The sequence below is a fragment of the Phaseolus vulgaris genome, chromosome 11 (assembly GCF_000499845.2).
Source record: "Phaseolus vulgaris cultivar G19833 chromosome 11, P. vulgaris v2.0, whole genome shotgun sequence".
Taxonomy (NCBI): domain Eukaryota; kingdom Viridiplantae; phylum Streptophyta; class Magnoliopsida; order Fabales; family Fabaceae; genus Phaseolus; species Phaseolus vulgaris.
Genome location: NC_023749.2, coordinates 37020076 through 37028174, shown reverse-complemented (window position 1 = coordinate 37028174; position 8099 = coordinate 37020076).

Here is an 8099-nt window from a genome sequence, read left to right as displayed (position 1 = left end):
TTAACTGCCAAACCAAACAATCGGTTGTTTCGTGGTTTCAACCGATTGTTTATTTGAAAATCCTAACAGAATTCTGTTTTGGTGGTTGAATGTGCTTTAAAGGATTTCCAACTAAATACGCTCCTTCATTAATTGCTTTGACCAATCTTTGGAAAGTATAAATGGTTTGTTTATGTTTTCAAACAAAAAAGAGAAACAGATTTGAGTTTTTCAGTTGTAAATAAGTTGATTTCAAGATTTGAACATTCACATCAAGCTTTGGGTTTTCTAGGAGAGTGGAATAGGATTGCAATTGTATTGATTTCAGATTGTTCTGTAAACAAGTGTAATCTCTTCTCAATCTACTGTATTTCTGGTGTTGTGTTGCCAAGGAGTGTTGTGTGCTCTTGAGGTGGTCAAGATCAATACTCTTGGTGTGTGTTTTGCCAAAGGGAGTGTGTTTCTTGAAGGGTTTAAGGTCACTACTTTGGTGGTTTGTGTGTTGTAATCTGGTTTGATTACTTAGTGATTACCCAATGGTTTTCTGGGGACTGGATGTAGCTCTTGGCTTAAGAGTGAACCAGTATAAACTGTTGGTGTATCTCTCTCTTACACTCAAACTCATTTAAATTTTGTTTTAAGTTTTACTGGTATAAACAACCGATTGTTTCGCAGAAATAGCCGATTGTTTTTCTATTGCTTTGTTGTTTTATTGCTTGTGTTCTTGGCTAATCTGATTTCTGTTATGGATTCATACAAAGAATTTTGTTAAATTTGAAAAAGATTTCAAAAACCTCTCTTAAACAATTCACCTCCCTCTCGTTTATGGCCATATATTCTAACAATTGGCATCAAGAGCTTGGTACTTGAAAAATATTCAAGTTTGATCCTAAATTTTTTTTCTATGGCTGAAAAACCACCTTTTGGGGAGGGTGCCTCAATTAACAGGCCACCTTTGTTCTGTGGTTTGAATTATCAGTTTTGGAAAGTTAAAATGAAAATCTTTGTTGAATCTCTTGATAATGGAATTTGGGATGCAATTGAAAATGACCATTTTATTCCTAAATTTTAAAAGGATGGATCTTCTATTGAAAAACCTTGGTCCCAATGGACTGATGCTGAAAATAAAAAGGCCAAATTTGATTGCATTGCCAAGAATATCATAATCTCTCTTTTGAATTCGAATGAATTTTTCAGGATCTTACAATGTGCATCGGCTAAGGAAATGTGGAATACTCTAGAAATCACCCATGAAGGAACAAATGATGTGAAGAGAGCTACGAAACACACTCTAATTCAAGAGTATGAGATGTTTAGAATGCTCAAGGGAGAATCAATTTTTGAAGTACAAAAGAGATTCACTCACACCATCAACCATCTAATGAGTCTTGGAAAAACCTTTGATAAAGAGGAGCTAAACATCACGATTCTCAAGTGTCTTAATAGATCTTGGCAACCTAAGGTCACAGAAATCTCTGAATCAAAGGACTTGACATCATTGACTACGGCTTCCTTGTTTGGTAAGCTTAGAGAACATGAGTTGGAGATTAATAGAATCAATGTTCAAGAAAGTGAGGATAAGCATGTAAGGAACATTGCCTTGAAAGCTGCCAATTACAAGAAGAAGCAAGATTCAAGTGATGAAAGTGAGGAAGAAAACCTAAGCTTGTTGTCCAAAAAATTCAGCAAATTCTTGAAGAGAAATCGCAACAAAGAATCCAACAAAGAAAGGTATGGAAACAAGAAAACTAGTCATTTCAATTCTAACAATTATACCTGCTTTGGTTGTGGTGAACAAGGGTATATAAAAGTTGATTGCCCAAATAAAGAAGGCAATAAAAAGAAGTCAAGCAATAAGGAAAAGAGAGGGAAATCAAAAGGAGCATATATTGCTTGGGATGAAAATGAATTCTCTTCATCAAGCTCCTCATCAAGTGAAGATGAAAAGGCCAATCTTTGTTTAATGGCAGAAGGAGATGATGATTCAAGCAGCTCAAGCAGTGTATTGTGCTTCCTTAAGTGCTGAAAATTATAGCCAATTACTTCAAGCTTTTAAAGAAACTCATGAAAAAGCTAACTGATTGGCTCTCTCAAACAACTGATTGAAGGGAATGAATAACTGGCTTGAAAACAGAGTCAAGACTCTTGAAGAAGAACTGCAAAAGTCAAAAATTGATTTTCAAAACTTGAAATGCATTGCAAAAATTCTTTTCACTTGAGTGACTCTAAGTTTTGTAAAAACCGTAAAACTCTTGAGAGTAAGACCCACTATCTTGTAAGAACTATGGATAAACTTTTAAAGGGTAAATCCAACTTTGAAATTGTCTTGGCATCCCAAAAATGTGTTTTTGGAAAATCTGGTTTGGGGTTTTATCCTCAAAACAAGAAAAAAGGGATTTCAAAGCCTTTTCCAAAAGTGCCAGAAAAACAACCGATTGAAAGATCGAAACAACCGGTTGTTACATGTTTTTATTGCATGAAGAGAGGCCACTCTGTTAGATTCAGTAAAATTAGGAAATATTATGTTCCTAAAGGTATCTTGAAATGGATTCCCAAAGGTTGTAAGGTTTCAATTGCTAAAATGAATAAAAAGGACCCACATTTGTAAGGGGACCAAATCTTGTTGCTTGAATTCATTATGATGCAGGGATACTAAGAGAAACATGAAGTCCTGAGTTATCTGATCAAGCCCTTGGAAGAAAACAAGTGAGACTTGAACTGAATGAACCAGTCCAAAATTTTTTGAAAGCCAAAAGAAGCATTCTTGATCACAAACAATGATTCATTGAAAGAACTTCATAACAAAAGGATAAAACCTTCCCTATCTCTGCTTTTCAATTATAAATTCATATTAAATTCTTCATTTACATAAGAGAAATTGCATTTGTTTTAAACTCTTCTCAGTTTTTGTTTAAAATAAAAACACTGTTGTTGCTATAGAAAAACAACCGATTGTTTCTTCTCTGACAGCACTGCATAAACAAATTTAATTTCTTTATGCATTCTATCTTTTGCAGATTCATATCTTAAAGAGTCTTTAAGTAAATAAAGCAATCATGAAAGCCTTATTTGGTTTTGAAGGAAGTTACATCTTGTCATAAAGGAATATATTCCATATCTTTGAAATTCAAGTGCCTTTATGTCTAATCAAAGTCACATGTGCTGACCATGTGTTTTTCTGCTGTATGCTAACATTTTTTTTCTGTGCAAAAGCTGGACCAGAATTCTTCCTTGAAGACTAAAACCCACTTCAACCAAAGGTTCAAAGAGGGATTCTGTTTTGCTATAAAACCCTCTGCAACTGTTTTCCTTCACAAAAACAACCCATTGGCTCATCTCTTGCTACATCTCTTTCTCTCCTTGTGTGTGTGTCTTTTTCTCATTCTGTTTTCATGGATTCCACTCTTCCTACATAAAAAAGAATTAAAACAAGGGCTGTGAGATCAGGAGGACATCTTGAGGGCTGGTTTTCAGGTGACAATGAATTGATCGAGAGATATCGCTCTGAAACAAGTAGAAAAGTAATAAACAACCCAAAAGTTGTCTCTTTTGACTGGTGGAAAAGCAAAAAGCTGGACAATGTGAGGAGGCTTCTCAAAGAACAGTTGTTGAAGAGGTTCTTGGAGATGAAAGGAAACATCTATCCGGATCTTATTCGAATTTTCTACACCAACTTGAAATTTGAAGGTAACAATCTTGTTTCTCATGTCAAGGGTGTGGATATGGAGATCACTCATGAGGTATGGGCTTCTGTGCCTGGCCTAAAGTATGTTGGGTTGAGAATCAACAAAGGGAACATTGGTGTGGTGGAAGACTTCAACAAGATTCAATATTACAAAAGCTGTTTGAAGAATCCACATGCACAAGTAAGAACATGTTCGGTTGGAGGGCTGAAATTATATGAAAGGTTGTTGGCTCTCTTTGTCACTTGGATTCTAACACCAAGAGGAAGCAACCATTTTGTTCTAACTGAGGAAGATCTTATCTACATCTACTACATAATGAACAAAGTCAAGATTAATTGGATTCATATCTTTGAGGTTAAGTGATTACGATTACCCTTATGCCATCTTGATTTCTAAATTCTTACACTATTTTGAAGTGAATCTTGAGGGTGAAACATCTGAGTTGGTGAAGTCAACATTTGAAGTGAACAATGGATCATTAAGCAAGATGGGTTTTACCAAGATCAATGAAAAATGGGTGAGTAAGGATGATGGACAAGGTGGTTCCTCAAGTGGCCTTCATGCTGAACATGGTGAAGAAGATCAAGAGGATGCTGATAAGGAGTTTCCAGATGCAGATCAACCTGCAACTGGTTTTGGTGCTGGAACAAGTGTTGGACATCAAGGAGATGGGACTCCTTCAATGACTTCCTTTGAGAGCTACATGGTGAATAAGCTAGATGACTTTGCGGAAAATTAAAGGAATCTTCATGATCTTTGTGTTTCAAACTTTCAGAACTTTGATAATAGATTTCAAAGCATGGATACAAGATTTCAAGCGCTTGATGAACAGATTGGAGCTGTTCAGAATCAAATTTTCGAGCTGTAGTATGGAAAGGAAGACTGAAGAAAAACAACCGGTTGATCTGTCGAAACAACCGATTGTTAAGCTTGACTGTCAAGGCTTTGTTGTTTTTTGTCTTTGTATTTCCTTATTCTAAACTTTTCTATTACATCTTTGTTTTATCTCTTCCTAAAGTCTATTTGCGAAGATAAATAGGGGGAAAATATTTGGTTTTGTGTTGCCAAACTCTGATATGTTTGAATGTTGGTTAAATTCTGTTGCTACTGCTGATGTTTTTTAACTTGTTTTTTGGCTGTTTTTTCTGCTCTAAGGTTTATGCAGAAAACTAGTTAATGTGCCAATCTAACCTGCTGTTAAAGATGCTTTGGTTTGCATAAGTTTTGTTTTGCAGGTGTTGCTTCAGATTCAAACAAAGACCAACACAAGCAACCAGGGATTTGTCTTCATCAAATAGGGCGAGATTGTTGATCAAGAGTGATCAAGTGCTTTGAAGAATCCAAATCCTTTGTGTTTGACGAAATGCTGGTGTTGCTGCTGTGTTTGGGTGGGATCTCGATTGTTTAATTTGTAATCCACTCCTTTGTTGAATCTAAAGTTAATGTGTTTTAAATCCTTTTTGAAATAAAGTGTTTTTACAACTAAGGGAAAAACAACCTGTTGTTTTCTCGAATCAATTGATTGTTTTACTCTTAGGAGTTTTTGAAAAGGTTGAAAACTATTTAAGTTTGGTTGACTTAACTGCCAAACCAAACAATCGGTTGTTTCGTGGTTTCAACCGATTCTTTCTTTGAAAATCCTAACAGAATTCTGTTTTGGTGGTTGAATGTGCTTTAAATGATTTCCAACTGAATATGCTCCTTCATTAATTGCTTTGACCAATGTTTGAAAGTATAAATGGTTTGTTTATGTTTTCAAACAAACAAGAGAAACAGATTTCAGTTTTTCAGTTGTGAATATTTTGATTTCAAGATTTGAACATTCACATCAAGCTTTGGGTTTTCTAAGAGAGTGGAATAGGATTGCAATTGTATTGATTTCAGATTGTTCTGTAAACAAGTGTAATCTCTTCTCAATCTACTGTATTCTGGTGTTGTGTTGCTGTACCGCCCTGGTAGTCGGAAGTGATGACGTGGCATCAAGCTATTGTATAGGCGTGTTGATGAGACGCCAGGTTGGCAGAAGGGAAGGAGGTCGGGAGGCTCGTGTAGTCGCCAGTTATTAAGTTGGCGTGCTCCGATCTCCAGCAGCACCAGAACCGGCGGTCACCAGGTTGAAGATGAAGTCGCCAGATGTAAACCCAGGCGACCAAGTGATTAGAGATCTCCGAAGCAAGCACATCGCCGAAGATGAAGGTGGTGCAGATTATGAAGGCGGCCGGCGAGACCACAGGGAAGGTGTGTACGAAGGCACCCTAGCTCGCCAATCCAGTAGAGATCGCACTCCAGGACAGCTATGCACTGAGTAGTATCATGCACAAGTAACTTAGCCAAAGGAGAGTCAGAAGTAGCGCCCAAGTCAAGGAGGCTCCAGATGATGGCACGTGTACAGCTGGATGCGAGCCACGTGTCCAGATGTGTAACTGCCAGGAGAGAGAAAGTGTCCAGGTATATAAGGGTTTCCCAACGAACTTCTGAGGTACGCACGTTCAGATTGTCTTCTTTACGCTTGCGAGTTCTAGAGAATACTGAGAGAGAACTGGTTCACGGTTCCTTGAGAGTTCTTGAGTGTTACTCTTAGTAATTGGTGGTTCAGTCACTGACTTGGGCGTTGGAGTGCGATCGGCCGCAGCGGCGCCACTCTGTTCTTTTGCAGGTTCTTGAGGTGGATCGCGGCGAAGGACGGAGATTGACGCGGCGCACACGTCGATCCAAGTTTGACGAGGCAAAGCTCCAGCGTTTTGGTCAACAGGCAGGATCATCAGGCGCCCACCGTGGGGCCGTGTAAAACCTGTTCCCATCCACAACGTGAGTTCTTGGAGGTTTTGCAGTTTTCTGTGTGGTTGTGCGCTGGTGCAACCATTGTTCGCTGCTCATCTAGGTTTTGTTCGGTAATTTCGCGTTTTCCACCGTTCGTTTGGGTTTTTGTTCGGTGAAGTGAAGTTTTCTGCTGTTTTCGCGAGTTTTGTTCGGTGAGATCTGAGTTCTTTGGCTCATTTGGTTTTTCTGTGGAAGAAGTGCTGGTTTTTGGTGGAGTCGCAGGTTTCTGTGGAGGTTTTCTGCGTTCTTGAGGTTTCTTTTGCAGTTTCACGAAGTTCTAACCGATTGATCGCTGAATCGATCGTCGCTGAAGAAGGTGTTGTTCGTTGCACTCTGTGATTTGCCAAGTTTTCATGAGAAAAATGAGAAGCAACCGTTCAAGTCCAGTTGCGCCCGTTGCTGCTGAAGGCGCCAGCGCCATGATTATGGCGCAGATGGTGGAAATCATGCGTTCGTTGCAGGCGAATGTGGAAGCCTCGCGTATAGAGCAGGCGAGAATGCATGAGGACCTGGTCGCCTCTCGGGCCAGGAATGATGAGCTTAGCAAAGTAACTGAAGAACTGCGTCAAGCTCTTCAGGAGCAGCGAGGGCGTCCAGTCGCTGAAGAGGTTGCGCCGTCAACGCCGCCTCGTGTTTTCCCTATGCCTTTCGCTCAGGCGATTACTGACACGCCTATCCCTGCGAGTGTGGTACCCGTGAAGGCTGTTTTTACCGGCGTGGAGGATCCTGAGGCTCATCTCACCACGTTCCATACGCAGATGATGCTGTCGGGAGGATCAGACGCCGTGTACTGCAAGATGTTTGTGAGCACACTCCAGGGAACAGCGCTGGAATGGTTTGTGAGCCTGCCTACAGGTCACATAACCAACTTCCAACAGTTTTCAAAGATCTTCGTCGAGCAGTACATCGTGAACAAGGCACCGCCCAGGGTGTCTTATGATTTGTTCGACATAAGGCAGTATCAGGGAGAGTCCCTCAGGGACTACCTGAATCGTTTTGGGGCGCAGATGGTCCAATCGCCGGCCAAGGATGAAGAAATGCTGGTCTACGCATTTAAGAAGGGCGTGCTGCCAGGACCATTCTGCGAGGCATTGATCAGGGCTCACCCTGCCACGTTTGCTGAGGTCAGGCGACTTGCGGTGGCCCACATCGCCGATGAAAGTGAAGTCGCCGAGAAGAGGGGGAGCGTGGCTCCCGCCAGGCCACGCGCCCAGACCAGGATCCAGCCACAGAGGGTGCTGGAGACAGCGGCGGCCAGGAGGGATCAGAGGACTCGCCATCCTTATGATCCAAGGAAGAACAAGGGCAGGGGCCAAGGGCGCCCGCAACCAGCACGCCGGGAGTACAATCGCCCGCCAAAGCACAAGTTTGTCATGGGATTGGCGGACCTGATCGCCATTCCCAATATATCAGCTAGTTTGAAAGCGCCCGAGAAGGTGGGCGACAAGGTGCTGGGACCAAAGCCAGACGCCTGGTGCGAGTTTCACCAGGGCTTTGGCCACACCGTGGATTCGTGCTTGGCTTTAGGATACCAGCTCGACGATCTGGTCAAGAGCGGGTTCCTAAACGACTATTTGCTGGACAGAAGGACGGGGGGCGCGTCGAGCTCCCAAC